The 16,721-nt window shown below is 40.6% G+C and overlaps 1 long non-coding RNA gene across 3 annotated transcripts in view; it reads right to left on the bottom strand.

Annotated features, from left to right (window-relative positions):
• The window catches only part of LOC135231185 (uncharacterized), a 68,970-nt gene that overhangs the window by 49,495 nt on the left and 2,754 nt on the right, over window positions 1-16,721 (bottom strand). Inside the window, exons 1-3 of one of the 3 annotated variants that reach the window (XR_010321794.1) lie at window positions 11,677-16,474; window positions 9,636-9,778; window positions 8,855-9,010 (exon numbers count right to left, since the gene is read on the bottom strand). This is a non-coding gene — a long non-coding RNA (uncharacterized LOC135231185). Of the gene's footprint in view, window positions 1-8,854; window positions 9,113-9,635; window positions 9,779-11,676; window positions 16,475-16,721 lie in introns of those variants that run through there. The other 2 variants (XR_010321795.1, XR_010321796.1) reach the window with 2 other exon arrangements.

The following is a 16,721-nucleotide window of genomic DNA, read 5'->3' on the forward strand; positions in this document are numbered from 1 at the left end:
TGGGTAATAGAAGAAATTAGAAATTGAATCAAAAAATTCCCGGAAACAAACGAAAATGAAAACACATCGTACCAAAAAATCTGGGATACAGCAAAGGCATTATAGCAACAGATGCACACATCAAGAAAGAAGGGACAAAATCAAAACATTAGCTACACAACCTGAACAAATAGAGAACCACAAAAGAAGCCCACAGCCACCAGAAGAAAGGAAATAATAAAGATCAGAGCAGAAATAAATGAAATAGAGAAGAGAAAAACAATAGAAAGAATCAACAAAACCAGAGTTGGTCCTTTGAAAGGATCAACAAAAGCACTGGCCAAATTGACAAAAGAGAGAGTGCAAACAACCCAAGTAAGATATGAAATAGGGGACATCGCAACAGACCCAACTGAAATAAAGAGGATCAAAAGAGAGTATTATGAAAAACTATACTCCAACAAATTTAAAACCTAGAAGAAAAGCTAGAAGTGGAACTACCGTACAATCCAGCGATCCCATTCCTTGGAATATACCCTAGAAAAATAACAGCCTTTACCCAAACAGATATATGCACACCCATGTTCACTGCAGCACTTTTTACAACAGCAAAAAGATATATGCAACCAAGGTGCCCATCAACGGATGAACGGATAAATAAATTATGGCATAATCACACAATGGAATACTATGCATCGATAAAGAACAACAATGAATCCATAAAACATTTCATAACATGGAGGAATCTGGAAGGCGTTATGCTGAGTGAAATTAGTCAGTTGCAAAAGGACAGATACTGTATGAGACCAGTATTACAAGACCTCAAGAAATAGTTTAAACACAGAAGAAAATATTCTTTAATGGTTATGAGGGTGGTGAAGGAGGGAGGGAGAGGGGTAGTCACTAGTTAGATAGTAAACAAGAGCTGTTTTAGGTGAAGCGAAAGACAACACGCAATACAGGAGAGGTCAGCACAACTGGACTAAACCAAAAGCTGTTTCCTGGATAATCCAAATGCTTCGAAGGCCAGAGTAGCAGAGGCAGGGGTCCAGGGACCATGGTTTCAGGGGACATGTAGCTCAATTGGCATAATAAAATCTGTTAAGAAAACATTCTGCATCCCACTTTGGTAAGTGGTGTCTGGGGGTCTTAAACGCCAGCAAGTGGCCACCTAAGACGTATCAACTGGTCTCAACCCACCCGGAGCAAAGGAAAATGAAGAACACCAAAGATACAAGGTAATTATGAGCCCAAGAGACAAAAAGGGTCACGTAAATCAGTGACTACATCGGCCTGAGACCAGAAGAACTAGATGGTGCCCAGCTACAACCAATGACTGCCCTGACAGGGAACACAATAGAGAATCCCTAACGGAGCAGGAGAGCAGTAGGATGCAGACCTCAAATTCTGGTAAAAAGACCAGACTTAATGGTCTGACTGAGACAGGAGGGACCCCAGAGTTCATGGTCCCCACACCTTCTGTTAGCCAAGACTGGAACCATTCCCAAAGCCAACTCTTCAGACAGGGATTGGACTGGACTATAAGATAGAAAATGATACTGGTGAGGAGTGAGTTTCTTGGCTCAAGTAGACACATGAGACTATGTGGGCAGCTCCTGTCTGGAGGGGAGATGAGAAGGCAGAGGGGGACAGAGGTTGGCTGAATTCACACAGGGAATACAGGGTGGAGAGAAGGAGTGTGCTGTCTCATTAGGGGGAGGGCAACTAGGAATACAGAGCAAGGTGTACATAAATTTTTGCATGAGAGACTAACTTGATTTGTAAACTTTCACTTAAAGAACAATAAAAAAAAAATAAAAACCAGCCTGGTACTGGTACAACAACAGATACATTGACCAGTGGAACAGAATTGAGAACCCTGATGTTAATCCATCCACCTATGGTCACCTGATCTTCGACAAGGGCCCAAAGTCCATCAAATGGGGAAAAGACAGTCTTTTTAACAGATGGTGCTAGCAAAACTGGATGTCCATCTGCAGAAAAATGAAACAGAACCCATACATCACACCATACACAAAAACTAACTCAAAATGGATCAAAGACCTAAATATAAAGCCAAAAAATATGAAGTTCATAGAAGAAAAAACAGGATCAATGCTAGAGGCTCTAATACACGGCATTAACAGGATACAAACCAACAACACACAAGCTCCAGAGGATAAGCTAGATAACTGGGATCTTCTAAAAATTAAACACTTACGTTCATCAAAAGACTTCACCAAAAGACTAAAAAGAGAACTTAGGGACTGGGAAAAAAATTTTAGCTATTACAAATCAGACAAAGGTCTAATCTCTAAAATCTACAAGAAAATCCAACACCTCTACAACAAAAAAGACAAATAATCCAATTAAAAAATGGGCAAAGGAAATGAATAGACACTTCACCAAAGAAGACATTCAAACTGCCAACAGAAAATGTTCACTATCTCTAGCCATTAGAGAAATGCAAATCAAAACCTCAATGAGTTGCCATCTTACCCTGGCATTACTGGCACGAATCAATAAACCAAAAAATAACAAATGTTGGAGAGGCTGCAGGGAGATCGGAACTCTTATGCACTGCTGGTAGGAATGCAAAATGACACAACCATTTTGGAAATTGATATGGCACTTCCTCAGAAAGCTAAAAACAGAAATACCATATGATCCAGCAATCCCACTCCTAGGAATACATCCTAGAGACGTAAGAGTTGTCACATGCATAGACATATGCACACCCATGTTCACTGCACCATTGTTCGCAACAGCAAAAACATGGAAACAACCTAGATGCCCATCAACAGATGAATGGTATGTACACACAATGGAGTATTTTGCAACGATAAAGAATGACGAATCTGTGAACCATCTCTAACATGGATGTATCTGGAGGGCAGTACGCTGAGTGAAATAAGTCAATCACAAAAGGACAAATATTATATGAGACCACTACTGTAAAAACTCATGAAAGGTTTACATACAAAAAGAAACAATCTTTGATGGTTACGAGGGAGGGGAGGGATGGGGACTGAAAAACAATAGATAAGTGGAAACTTTGGTGAAGGGTAAGCCAGTACACAATATTGGGGAAGCCAGCACAACCTGTACGAGGCAAGGTCATGGTAGCTCCATAGACACAGCCAAACTCCCCGAGGGACCAAATTGCTGGCCTGATGGCTGTGGGGAATATGATCTCGGGGGACATCTAGCTCAACTGGCATAACACGGTTTATAAAGAATATGTTCTACATTCTACTGTGGTGAGCAGCGTCTGGGGTCTTAAAAGTCTGTGAGCAGCCATCTAGTATACTCAACTGGTCTCACCTCTTTGGGAGCAAGTAAGAATGGAGAAAACTAAAAATACAAGGGAAAGGTTAGTCCAAAGGACTAATGGACCACATCTACCATGGCCTCCACCAGACTGAGTCCAGTACAACTAGATTGTACCTGGCTACCACCACTGACTGCTCTGACAGGGATCACAATAGAGGGTCCCAGACAGAGGTGGAGAAAAACACAGAACAAAATTCTAACTCAAAAAGAATGACCAGACTTGCTGGCCTGACAGAGACTGGAGAAACCCTGAGAGTATGGCCCCCAGACACGCTTTCAGCTCAATAATGAGGTCACTCCTGAGGTCCACCCTTCAGCCAAAGACAGAACAGGCCCATGGAACAAAACAAGACTAAAGGGGTGCACCAGCCCTGGGGCAGGGACTAGAAGGCAAAAGGGAATAGGAAAGCTGGTAATCGGGAACCCAGGGTTGACAAGGGTGAGTGTTGCCATGTTGTGGGGTTGTGAACCAATGTCATAGAACAATGTGTGTACTAACTGTTTGATGAGAAACTAGTTTGTTCTGTAAACCTTCATCTAAAATACAATTTAAAAAAAAAGAGAGAAAAATAAATAAATAAAATTTAAATTTAAGTAGCCAAAGTGGCTAGTTTCAACCACATTAGACAGAGCAGACCCAGATGGTCATACAGGTATTTTTTTTTTAATCTAGTTATATAAGATATTGCAGTAATGGATTTTTTTTAAGCTAAATATCTTTACCTTTCTAGAACAATCCTACTTGGTAATGCTAGATTGGACTTGCTAATATATTAATATAAAAAATGAAAAGAAATCATTCGCCAAAATTCTTCTTAGAGAAATCACTATTATTTGTTCAGAAGGAATGTTTGATAAGTCTCCTGGGGTCACATATGAGACCTCAACGTGATGTGTAAATAATAAAGACAATGGCATTTGCTCTTCATAATGAAGGGGAATGAAATTTTAAGCCCCAAAAGGAAAAACTGTGAGGGGCAAACTGGAACCGGTGGAGCTGGGTACTACTTGAGGGAAGGAGAGAAAAATGAAGCATTAATGACACCACAGAAAAGTGACGAGGTGAAATTTCAGCTGATTATTTTTCTAGCAAAATTCTGTACACTATGTGATATAATTCCTCTTCCTTTCATCCCTACAAATTTTCAGTGAGTCCACAAAGGTCCTTATATTTTTCGTGTGTGTGTGAGGTAAACTTTGGATGTGGTTACAGATATTCCACTTCTCTCTTCTTCGAGATATACAGTAGGATTTCATTTCCTCAACCCTTTAAAATTAGTTGTAACTTGTACTGACCAATAAATATGAGTGAGAGAGATATGGATCATTTCCAGGCAGAAGCTTTAAATGCCCGTGCATGGTTTTCCACATTCCCTTTCCCATTAATGACTACTGGTCACATTCCAGAGAGTGGAATCTCTGACAGCCTGTGTCCCTAAGTGAGGAGCAGACAGGACAGAGTCCACAGGCAAATTATAATAGACATGGTACAAGTGGGAATAAACTGTTGTGCTGCTGTTGTGTACTGTGAAGTTGATTCCACTCCTAGTGACCCTATAGTACAGAGCAGAACTGCCCCAGAGGGTTTCCTAAGCTATAAACTTTACAGGAGCAGATCACCAGGTCTTTTTTCCCACAGAGCCACTGGTAGGTTTGAACCTCTGCCCTTTAGGTTAGCAGCCAAGCACTTAACCATTGTGCCACCAGGGCTCCTATCTTTGCTGTCTTAGGCCACTAAAATTTTGAGGTTGTTTCCACAGCATAGTTCAGTCTGTCCTGATATGGAAATTAATGACTTATGGTCAGGTGCTACTGTATCAAAAACAAAGTATGTGGCACTGGATTAAGAAGTAGGAGATGGGTAGTGAAGAAAATGTTGGAGCATGAAAATCCCATATGCAGTAAGAAATTATTTTGTACAGGGTTAAGAAAACAAAGGCATATAGCAAATATGAGAATTATGTCCAAAAAAGAATCATGGGCACACCTATGGACACATGGAGGTGACTGGCAATAAATACAAAAGAAGCCATCAAGGTTTTTGAGAGATTAGTATAGCAAAAGAACCACCAACCTGGGCTAAAAATGACAGTGACTGTTTTAGACTGAAGACAACCTTTGGGCCCCAATCTACTATGGATAGACAACCTTTGGGCCCCAATCTACTATGGATAGTAAGTGGGCTAATAAAGCTGTCTACCTCAATAAAGGACATATTTCCTGAACCCACTTCAGATGTGACCAAAAATAATTATGGAAAAGGAAGAAACTCTTAGAGAGAAAAGCTAGGGAACATGAAGAATAATGGTCAAAGGAGCCAAATCAAGGAATAGTCTCCACCTCCAGAAAAGGGGGTTCTTCTCCATTCCAACTGAAAGTGTTGATTACAGTTATCCAGTCCCTGTGTATACTGAGTGTGTGAGGAGCAGATAACATTTCAGTTCATAAGTCTCCAGATCGAAAAAAAAAGTCACATCCAGGCCCAATACAGATTGTTAGGTATCATCTCTTTCTTGATGAAGAGACCACCATACATGACCCAGAGATTACGGACTTTGAGTTTGGCCCTCTTACACTATGGAAATTTTGAGCAGTCTCCCTTGGAGAGGAAACAATTTTATTTTGAATGTTGATTGAATGTAATCGGTGACCAGAAAGGAAGACTCTAGTAACCACTTGTGCTGTTTGTATTTCAGTTCTTTCTATTTTCAGAGCTAGGGTAGGGTTGTTCTTAATCAAATTTTAACTGTTAGATACAGCCATGTGGCTTGCCTTAGCCAATAACATGTGAGTGAAAATGATATTTCATCAATGATATCGATGCTTTAAGCCTCTGAGTATGAGTCTCCATGTTTCCTTCCTCCTATAGCAGTCACTAGTAATGTTCCAGGTGGTTAAGACTCCAAAAACCTATATCCCCAAGTGAGGAAATCCCAGTTTACCCTCAACAGAGTAAGCAAGAAATAAGCTTGCATTGTTTTAAACCACTGAGAATTTGGGGGTTATCTGTTACCACAGAAAAATCTTGTCTATCCTGAGAGACACAATGTCAGTCAAATGGAGAGCTGACATTCTTTTATGAAAGTGAGACACCTAAATAGGACACATGCCTGAAAGGAATACCTCCCTAGGACACACAAAGGTAGGTATAGGGCATAAGTATTTGTGGATAAGGCCAAGGTTTTTCTCTAAACAACTAAACAAAACACAAGACAGAATGACAAGCAGAATGCTGTGAGTTGGAAGGAACTAATATGTTCTCATCAGAGAGTGTGGGCATGGCAGATGGACAAAAAAAAAATCGTACAGGTTTCATGGAGAGAGTGGCAGTTGAGACGGGCATTGTAAGATGACAGGGATTTTGATGGGCAGAAGGTACCACAATGACACAGATTGGGTTTTCTGTGTACACCAGGGAAGGGGGTGAGTCCTACACTGAATGATGTCGAGTCAAATGGAGTCACCTGTGAGGACAGGGAGACAAATGTCTTCTGGTTACATTTAGGATATATGCATATATATTCAATTCATATTCAGTTTTCTGTGCTATGGTTTTTTAGCACATATAGACTGACAAAATGAGTGAGGAATGGGTTTCTTTTCTATGCTTTAGAATTGTAGAAGCAGCAAAGGAATTATCTGTTCCTTAATTATTTTTTTTTAAGCTCACCTATAAAACCATTTTGGTCAGAAGTATTTCACTGGCAAGTGAAAGATATTTAAATCAAACTAGCTTTACCAAAAAAAGAAAGAAGTTTACTGCCACAGACATAGGAAGGAATCTTTCTCTATTCTGTCTCTCTCTGTGTCTGGGTTGTATGCCTGTATGTGTCTCTGCCTGTCTCAGCCTCCATGTCGTTAATCAGATAGTTTCTGATTATGTATCTGTCTGTCTCTGTGCACCCCCCCTCCACCCTGTTCTTCCCTGTCCTTCCCTTCCCTTCTCTTTCCCTCCTTTCCCCTCCCTTTCTCTCTCTGTCTCTCTCTCCCTCTCTCTCATCTCCTCCTCTCTGCGAGTAGGTCCCATTCATTTTCCCATTGCAGATGAGCTAAATTTATGTGGGAGGTGACAGCTATGATCACACCCGACTCCAAGCTTTCATCATCATCCCCCTTTGGCAACCCAGAATAAGAGGACTTTTCTCACAGATAAAAGTATACAAAAATAGGAAAAGATTCTAATAAACTCTTTGGGTCACATGCCCACCCTTTGATCAATCAGTAGAGACAGGGAAATAGCCTATTATGAGCCTACATTGTGGGTTTACTCCTATGGCTAGGGACCAGGGTACTGTAATTTTCCACTATCATAGAATCATCTAACTGGGGTATGGAACCCCCCTCCAAAGGAAACAATGGTGCTAATAATATAGGAAAAAAGAGAGAGAAAGATATAGGGAAAGACACAAGAACTGCTAGACAAATAAACACAGTAAAAAAAAACACTGCCATCAAGTCAATTCCAACTCACAGCGACCCTATAGGACAGGGTAGAGCTGCCCCATAGAGTTTCCAAGGAGCGCCTGGTGGATCTGAGCTGCTGACCCTTTGGTTAGCAGCCATAGCACTTAGCCACTACACCACCAGGGTTTCCTAATAAACACAGTAGAAGAGAATAAATCTTTGGAAACCTTTTTTAATTCCCTCCATTGTATTGGTCCGTTCAGGCTTTCCTAACTCTGCTAGAGTGAATTTTGATAATTTATATCTTTTTTTTAGAAAATCATTCATCTCATCTAGATTTTCTAATTTATTAGCAAAAAGTTGAACAGCTTTTTTTTTTCATAATGTCCATCAAAATGAAAGCCAATGGCATAACACTGAGGGCAATTTTGTAAAAGCAATTCTCTGGGGAGCTAAAACAAAAGTATTTCAAGCTGCAGCTCCCTCTCCGTTTGGATTAATCCAGCAACAAAACTGAACGTGTCTAGAGAATGGAGGGATTGCATATCCTTCAGGCAATTCTCCATACATAGTTTTCACAATTGAGCTTTTGATAGGCACTGGGCAGCACAGACTTCGAGGTTATAACTTCTGACAAGAACTTGGAGTACTAACTATTCTACCACATTCAATTTCATACATTTTATTCGTTAGTCAAAATGCAGAGAGCTGACATTCTTTTACGAAAGTAAGATACCTAAACAGGACACATCTGAAAAGAACACTTCCCTAGGAAACACAAGGTAGGTACAAGGAGTAAGTTTCATGGATAAGGCCAAGGTTCTTCTCAGAACTAAACAAAACACAAGACAGAATGACAAGCTGAATGCTGTGAGAGCTGCAAGGAGCCAATGTGTTGCCATCAGGGGGTGTGGGTATGGCAGATGGAAAAGAAAAATGTCATACAGGTTCCATGGAGAAAGTGGCAGTTGAGATGGGCATTGTGAGATGAGAGGGATTTTGAAGAGCAGAAGGTAAGCAGAGGGGCATGGCTTATTAAACACCCTGTTTTTTTAGAGCCTAGGGAATAAGCTGGAGTGAGCAAGCAAAAGTTGGATGAAAAGATCTACCAAGCTATTACCATAAGTTAAAAACATACCAAAAACACTGGCCACATACTTCTTTAGATTGTTGACAGGCGATTTCCAAAACACAGAAACGTATGTGTGGTGCACTGAAGATGGCCAAAATTCTTTGTGGCTCCTCCCATCAGGAGAATCTCATCTTCTTGAATCCAAGCTGGTCCTGTGACTTGCTTTGACCAACAGAATGTGGCAGAAGTGATGCTGGGTTAGCTCCAGGCCCAGCCCTTAAGAAGACTGACAGCTTCCACTTTCTCCCTCTCATAACCCAGCCACTGTGATGTAAGGAGGTCCAGACTAAGCACTGAATGATGACTTGTATATGTAATAACTTCTCAAAGTCTAATGTTAATATCTGAACCCCCTTCCAAACAATATGAGGACTTTAGAACTTAAGTTTATATCCTCCCTCCCAGCTTACATGGGTTATTGTCCAGAATTAGCTTGTCTTCTTTTTAACCCAAATATTATCATTATCATAATTATTATTACAGCTATGCCAATATAATACAATATAAATGATAAACACTGTTGTTAGGTTATAACTTACAAACCAGTAAAAGAAAAAAAAATGAAATCTTGACTTTTATGTAAAATATCTAGGTTTTTTAAAGTTAGCAACTAACAAAAAATAACTAGAAAAAGAACACAAATTTTCAAAAATAACTTTTAACTCTATGTAAACCAAACAAAATACCACTGTGGCAAAACTCAGCTTAGGGAAAACCAGTTTAAAATCTGTGATGTAAGCTGACATTGCCATCAGGTATTAACTCTGGCAGAAATGCTTTATCTTACCTCTAAGCTAAAGTTTTTGCGACTCTGTTATGTCTTCTCCACTGTATCTCTCTCGTTCCCAATTCAGACTAGCTGCATTTCAAGTGCTCAATAGCAACATGTGGTCCATACAGGACGGCATAGCTCTGGAATATGGTAGACCCCTAAAATGAAAAGAGATGAGTTCGTGCATCTTCATATGGAAGAAAGCCACCTGTGAACCAGGGATGCCCACATCGTATTGTTACATGAGAGAGAAAAAAAAAACTATTTTCTATTAAGCTTCTCAAATTTTGAGGTCTATTTGTTACAGATGCTGATACCTTGAAGCCCATTGCAAAGAAAAGTGATCCAACAGAATGCAGAAATTATCAAACAATATTATTATTATCACACACAAGCAAAATTTTACTGAAGGTAACTCAAAAATGGTTGCAGCAGTACATCAACAGGGAATTGCCAGAAAGTCAAGCTGGATTTAGCAAAGGATGTATAACAACTGACATCATTAGTCTGATGGATCTTGGCTAAAAGCAGGGAATGCCGGAAAAATGTTTCCCTGTGTTAATGAAACAAGCATTTGACTGTGTGGATCATAATGAATTGTGGATAGCATTGGGAAGAATAGGAGCTCCATTAACTGTGCTCATGAGGAATCTGTACATAGACCAGGAGGCAGTTGTTCAAACAGAACAAGGGGATACTGTGTGGTTTAAAGTCAGGAAAGATGTGCATAAGGGTTGTATCCTTTCACCATGCCTATTCCATCTGTATGCTGAGCAAATAATTGGAAAAGCTGGACTACATGAAGAATGCAGCATGAGGACTGGAGGAAGAATCATCAACAACCTACTATATCCAGATAATGCTGCCTAGCTTGCTGAAAGTGAAGAGGACTTGAAGCATTTACTGACAAATATCAAAGACTACAGCCTTTAGTATGGATTATACCTCAACATAAAGAAAATATAAAGAAAACAAAAATTCTCATGACTGGGCCACATCATGGTAAATGGAGAAAAGAATGAAGTTGTCAAGGAACATCATGGTAATAAAGAAAAGAACGAAGTTGTCAAGTATTTCATTTTACTTGGATCCACAATTAACGCCTATAGAGGCAGCAGTCAAGAAATTAAAGGACTATTGCACTGGGCAAATCTGCTGCAAAAAAACGCCTTTAAAGTATTAAAAAGCAAGCATGTCACCTTGAAGACTAAGGTGCACCTGATTCAGGCCATGGTATTTTCAATTACCTCATATGCATGGGAAAGCTAAACAATGAATAAGACCAAAGAATTGACTCCTTTGAATTATGATGTTGGTGAAGAATACTGAATATACCATGGACTGCCAGAAAAATGAGCAAATCTGTCTTGGAAGAAGTGCAGCCAGAATACTCCTTAGAAGCGAAGGTGGTGAGACTGTCATTTCAAGTATTAGTAATTAATGTGTAAAAAGTAAATAAAACCAGCCAAAGGTCTGATGAATGCTTTCTGAGTTACCTATCTCAATACATTTTTCATTGAGATTTAATGCTATTAATATTCATCTTCAGTGCCATTTTTAATATCAGCCATTTGAGTGTCATTGGCCTGAGAAACAAGATTACTCTGGCTTCTTTCAAACAGCCCACTGTAGTTTTTCAAAAAATAAAAGATCGGCTAGCACTTTAAATAGGGAAGCTACTGAGATGCCCTTTTCGTAGTCCTGAAATTCAGTGAAGTGTGTCTCTCGTTATCCTTACAGACCGTACCGTGGTTGTGATGGTTAAGCCTGTGTCAACTTGGCTGGGCCATGATTCTCAGTGTTTTGGCAGTCATATAATGTTGTGACCACTTCCCTGTTGAGATTTCATAAGTGATCACCCCCATGATGGGATTTGCTGAGTGGTGCCGGCGAGGGTGGGGCCTGTAGTAGCTCACTGCCCCTCAGCCTTCATCTCTCTGCCCTCTGCCGCCTAGTACTTCCTGCTCTCCTTGCAGGGGCTTTTGTTTGTTCTAGATCCTGCAGTTGGCTCCTGTTCATCTGACTCCAGTTCTTGGGACTTGAGCTAGCAGCTTACCTGTGGTCTCGCCTGACAATCCTGAGATTTGTTAATCTTCACAGCCTGCAACAGCCCTATTCTCCAGCCTGCTGATCTTGGGTTCGCCAGCCCCTGCAGCTACATGAATCAGCAGAAGCCTCTTTCCTGCCCCCATGGACTTGGGACGTAACAACCTCTAAAAACTGCATGAGTCATTTCCTTGATATAAATCTACCTCTCTCTCTCTCTCTCTCCATATATATACACACACACACGCACATATTATATACGCCTTACTGGTTTTGCTTCTCTAGAGAACCCAGCCTAAGACAGTGGTGTAGTCTCTTGCTGTCTAATTGCATAATTAACAACAGAATCATTAGATAATGGTGAGAATTATTTTCTCCCTATTATGCAAATTTTAATTCATCTCTTGCTTTTACTTTTTCATTTGAGCTCTATAGTTACAACACTGGATATCCTCCATTGGCAAAATCATCTGCTTTCTACTGTTTATAACATAGTCTCGGCTATGCCTCAGGTAAGTTTGTAATGTGATAAAAAGTTTCTAAAATTGATCGTGGTGATGGTTGCACAACTCTGTGAATATACTAAAAGCCACTGAATTTCACACTTTAAGTGGATGCGTTGTATGGTATATGAATTATATCTCAATAAAGTCATTAAATATTTTTTAAATACCATCGAGAAAATGCAAATCTTTTTCATAACAGTATTGTTCTTCATCTAACCACTTTGGTTTATGCTGATATTGAGTAAAGTGGAAACTTTTTAAATTTTTTCATTATTAAGAAAAATCACAAGAGTACAGATGGTCTGGAAAAACAACAAAAACAAATTACCATGCTGTATGCTCTAGCATTATGTCATTATAATTGCAAACATCAATAAAACATTTAATAACCACCGAGAAGTAAAGAAATCAATAGAACGGAAAAACAAATTTCAAGAGCAAATTTCAGCAAGTTTGAAAAATTATATAAGTAGTCACAGGGGAAACATAATTAAACAATAAGAAATTCAGTAAAACTGAATGTTAACAACAGGAAAAAATCCTCGAGTCAAAAGGACAGGCAGAATTTAACTCCACGCGTATCCAGTATTTTACATAAGGTATAACAGAGAAACACCGTTTTTGCAGTTTAAGTTTAACCCCATTTTCACCCCCAGGTATGATCTGAGGACAGATGCCTTAATGTGTTACATGGGTGATGTTGGTTAAATAACTACTCTTTCTTAGGAACAGTCTGCATTTTAACAAGGACTTCTTGCAGACAATACCTTAACCTTTGGACAGTAACATTACCTCCTCATTGTTTAGAGAAAGCCTGGGCTAATGTATCTCCAAAAAAAAACACTATTGCCGCGGAGTCAATTCCAACTCATAGCAACCCTATAGAGCAGAACAGAATTGCCCCATAGGGTTACCAAGGAGAGGTTGGTGGATTCAAACTGCCAACCTTTTGGTTAGTAGCCTCAGCACTTAACCACTGAGCCACGAGGGCTTTCAGATAGGCAATACTTTTTGTTCCGTGTCACCCAGCAAGTTTATGGCCAAAGTTGGTCTACAGCCTATGTCTCTCTAAGACAGGCCTAGAGCCATAGAGCCATTTTTTTAGCCTCAAGACAGCCCCTTACACAGCCCATTTCCTAGCTTGCTTTCTTTTCCTCCTCGGAAGAACCTCCTTAAAAAGAAACTGCCACCGGCTAGCCAGAATCAGCTGAAACAGGTCCTGTCCTCCATCCAGGCATTCCAGATGACCTTTAGCTCATTAACTGCTTCATGCATCCTAAATTCCCCACCCCTGGGTGGAGACCTGACATACTACTGAACAAAAATGACTCAGTTCCTTCCGCAAGCGGAATCGAACCCTGGCCTTAGAAAATGCTTACTCATTCTAAAATGCTCCACGCCTGTGCAGGCGCCATTTTGTATTCTGAAACTAATCCCGCCTATACACGCCAGCCTCAACAAGCTGCCTGCAAGGCAGTCTTGGGTGGCACACAGTCCCATCCGTCTTCTTGGGAACCAATAAAGTTGACTTTTGTTTTCCCCAACTCAGTCTCTGTCTTTTGGGGCCTGGTGGGAGTTGCGCTGACCAGAACTCGGAGTTCCTGGCAACATCTCTACCGCTCAAAGTGAATTTCTTACCTCCTGGGTAAGGCTCTGGAGATTAAGGGGCAGTCTGTATCCCCTATTTCCTCTAGAACCTCAGTTCCAGGGCAGTGGTCAGTTTCTGTTTTTACTGTCCTGCCCAATGTGGTCCCTCCAGCAACCATGCCCAAACCATGCAGCATAAGTACGGCACCACATGAAAGGGTTATGCCCCATTATACATTCTACATGCTCAGACTATTCCCAGAACCACCCAGCGCAGCTCAAAGTGTATCTGGTCTGTTACGGTCAAGAACGTCTTGTTTCAGCACCACGCCCTTCCCATCCATTCCTGCCCTCAGCATATACGCACACATAAATATACTATTTCTTCACTGCTGTCGTTAGGTGCCATCGAGTTGGTTCCAATTTATACCTCCTACGTACAACAGAATGAAACACTGCCTGGTCGTGTACCATCCTCACGATAGTTGTTATGCTTGAGGCCACTGTTGTAGCCACTGTGTCAATCCATCTCGTTGATGGTCTTCCTCTTCTTCCCTGACCCTCCATATAAGACACAATATTAAGGAAACTGACCTTACTCCACAGTGCTAAGGATTACAAGGACTCTGTAACATAAAGAATGAATGCCCTGTTTCCCATGGGACATGTAAGCACAGATTAGGCACCTCCTTTTGAACAGCTGGACATCTGGATGTCATCTGAGATGGCAGCTATACTGCCCTTTGGTATCGGTATTTTTATTATTATTATATATACATAATATATATTACATATGGAACCCCTGGTGGCATAGTGGTTAAGTGCTACGCCTGCTAACCAGAGGGTCGGCAGTTCGAATCCGTCAGGCGCTCCTTGGAAACTCTATGGGGCAGTTCTACTTTGTCCTATGGGGTCGCTATGAGTCGGAATCGACTCGTCAGCACTGGGTTTTTCTGGGTTTATATTACATACTGCTAAAATCAAGAACAAGAACCAATCATAGGCTCTTTTGGATCCTGCTTTTGGTCAGCCAAGAATAAATTTTCTGCCCTCTCTGAACTTGACAGCAGTCAAAGCAGCAAATGCATCACATTCCCAGACCCATGAATGGCTGAAGACAAAGGTCATTTTAAACGGCAGCCCTCAATTTAAGCAGAATAGATAAAATGACTCAGAGACTGAGAATTGCCAGGATGTGAGGCCACAATTTCTCTGGTACCTGGGTGGTGAAAAATCAGTTTCCAATTCCCTTCTCTGACTGCACTTTTGAGAACAGATGCCTCACCAAGAGGACTGTGCTTGCAGCAGTGGAAGGAAAGAAAAATATTTGAGGAAGTTGATCCAGTCACCGGACACCTCAGACTGTCTTGCTTTAGAGCTGACTGACATGAATTGTATTTCACCAGTGTAGTTTTTTTCCGTGAAGTGTGATACATCTCTTGTTTCTGTGAAGTGTGATAAGTCTTGGGATTTGAAACCCACAAATGGTAAAAGACAATTCCCAGATTTGAGAAGGGAAAGAGTAAGTCTTCTGCAAAGAAGAATGTCCAACATCATCTGTGTATATTCTCTTGATCACAGCCTTTGCTAACTCACTCTTTTGTTATACCTCCACACTGCCACTCAGATTTCTCATTTACAACCTCAGCTCCTTCCAAATACCAGTGACATGGCCACGAACCATCAAAACCCAGCCCCTTAATGCCTCTGCCCCTACTCCAGAGGGATACCTGCTGAACTCTGCCTGTCCTCACTGATAGGATCTGAGCAGGATAGGATCTGAAACCACTGAGTCAGAAGCTTCAAAGATGTCCCTGAACAAGTGCACAACTAGCGTGATGCTAAGGGACAAGACACTACGCATTTAAAAAATACTTGAAACCCAAGTTCAATTCCACATTAAGTAAGTCAGAAATCTCTGGGCATGGGCCTCAGGTGCTGGGATTCTGAAAAATCTTCCCATGTGATTCTAATGCTGAGTTGAGAACCATAGATCAAGCACACCACAGCACACTGGGGACTACTGACATTAGGTTATACTATACTGTTCCAAAGTCAATGATCTTCTCGGCAGAGATTATTGAGTTAGAACTATAAAACACTTCAGTTAACATGAAACCTTTTGTGGCAGTTTTAAAATATGGTCTCAAATTCTTTGAAACCACTCCCATTGAGAGGTGGAATATACGCCTTCCCACCCCTTCTCTTGATTATGGGTGGGCTTTTTTGACTGTTCATCCAACAAACTATGGAGGCAATACTATGTTACTTCTAAGACTAGGTCATAAAAGGCAATGCAGTTTCTACTTTGCTGCTGGATCACTTATTTTGGAGCCCTGAGTCATCATATAAGAAGTCCAACTATCAACAGCCACCATGCTGTAAGGAAGAACAGACTACGTGGAGAGAAATGCCAGGATGTGAAACCAAGTAGGGACTCTTTAGATGCTCCCGCTGAGTTCCCAGCCAATAGTATCATCAAGTGAATAACTGAGAGATTGACAGATTATTTTATAATTCTGGGACTTTAAAGTATAAGTAAGTATGTTGGGGTAAACAAACAAACAAAAACAAAAAAAAAACCCACTGCTGTCAAGTCGATTCCAAATCACAGCAACCGTACAGGTCTGAGTAGAACTGCACCACAGAGCTTCCAAGGAGTTCCTGGTGGATTCGAACTACCAACCTTTTGGTTAGCAGCGTAGCTCTTAACCACTATGCCGCCAGTGTTTCCATGTTGGAGTAGTGCCTCTGAATTTGTCCATTAAGCACTCATTTTTCAGTTTTCCCCCAAAATCTAAGATTACCATTACTTTGAACAATCGATAAAATTACAAGTTTCTGAGGCTACATATTAACTGAGTTTTCTTTAATTTGAATGGATAGAGGTTACATTCAAATTAAAATAGAAAAACAAATGATTTTACTATGAAAATGCCAGGAAAAAGTATGTAACAAAACT

Source organism: Loxodonta africana, chromosome 4 (assembly GCF_030014295.1).
Source record: "Loxodonta africana isolate mLoxAfr1 chromosome 4, mLoxAfr1.hap2, whole genome shotgun sequence".
Classification (NCBI taxonomy): domain Eukaryota; kingdom Metazoa; phylum Chordata; class Mammalia; order Proboscidea; family Elephantidae; genus Loxodonta; species Loxodonta africana.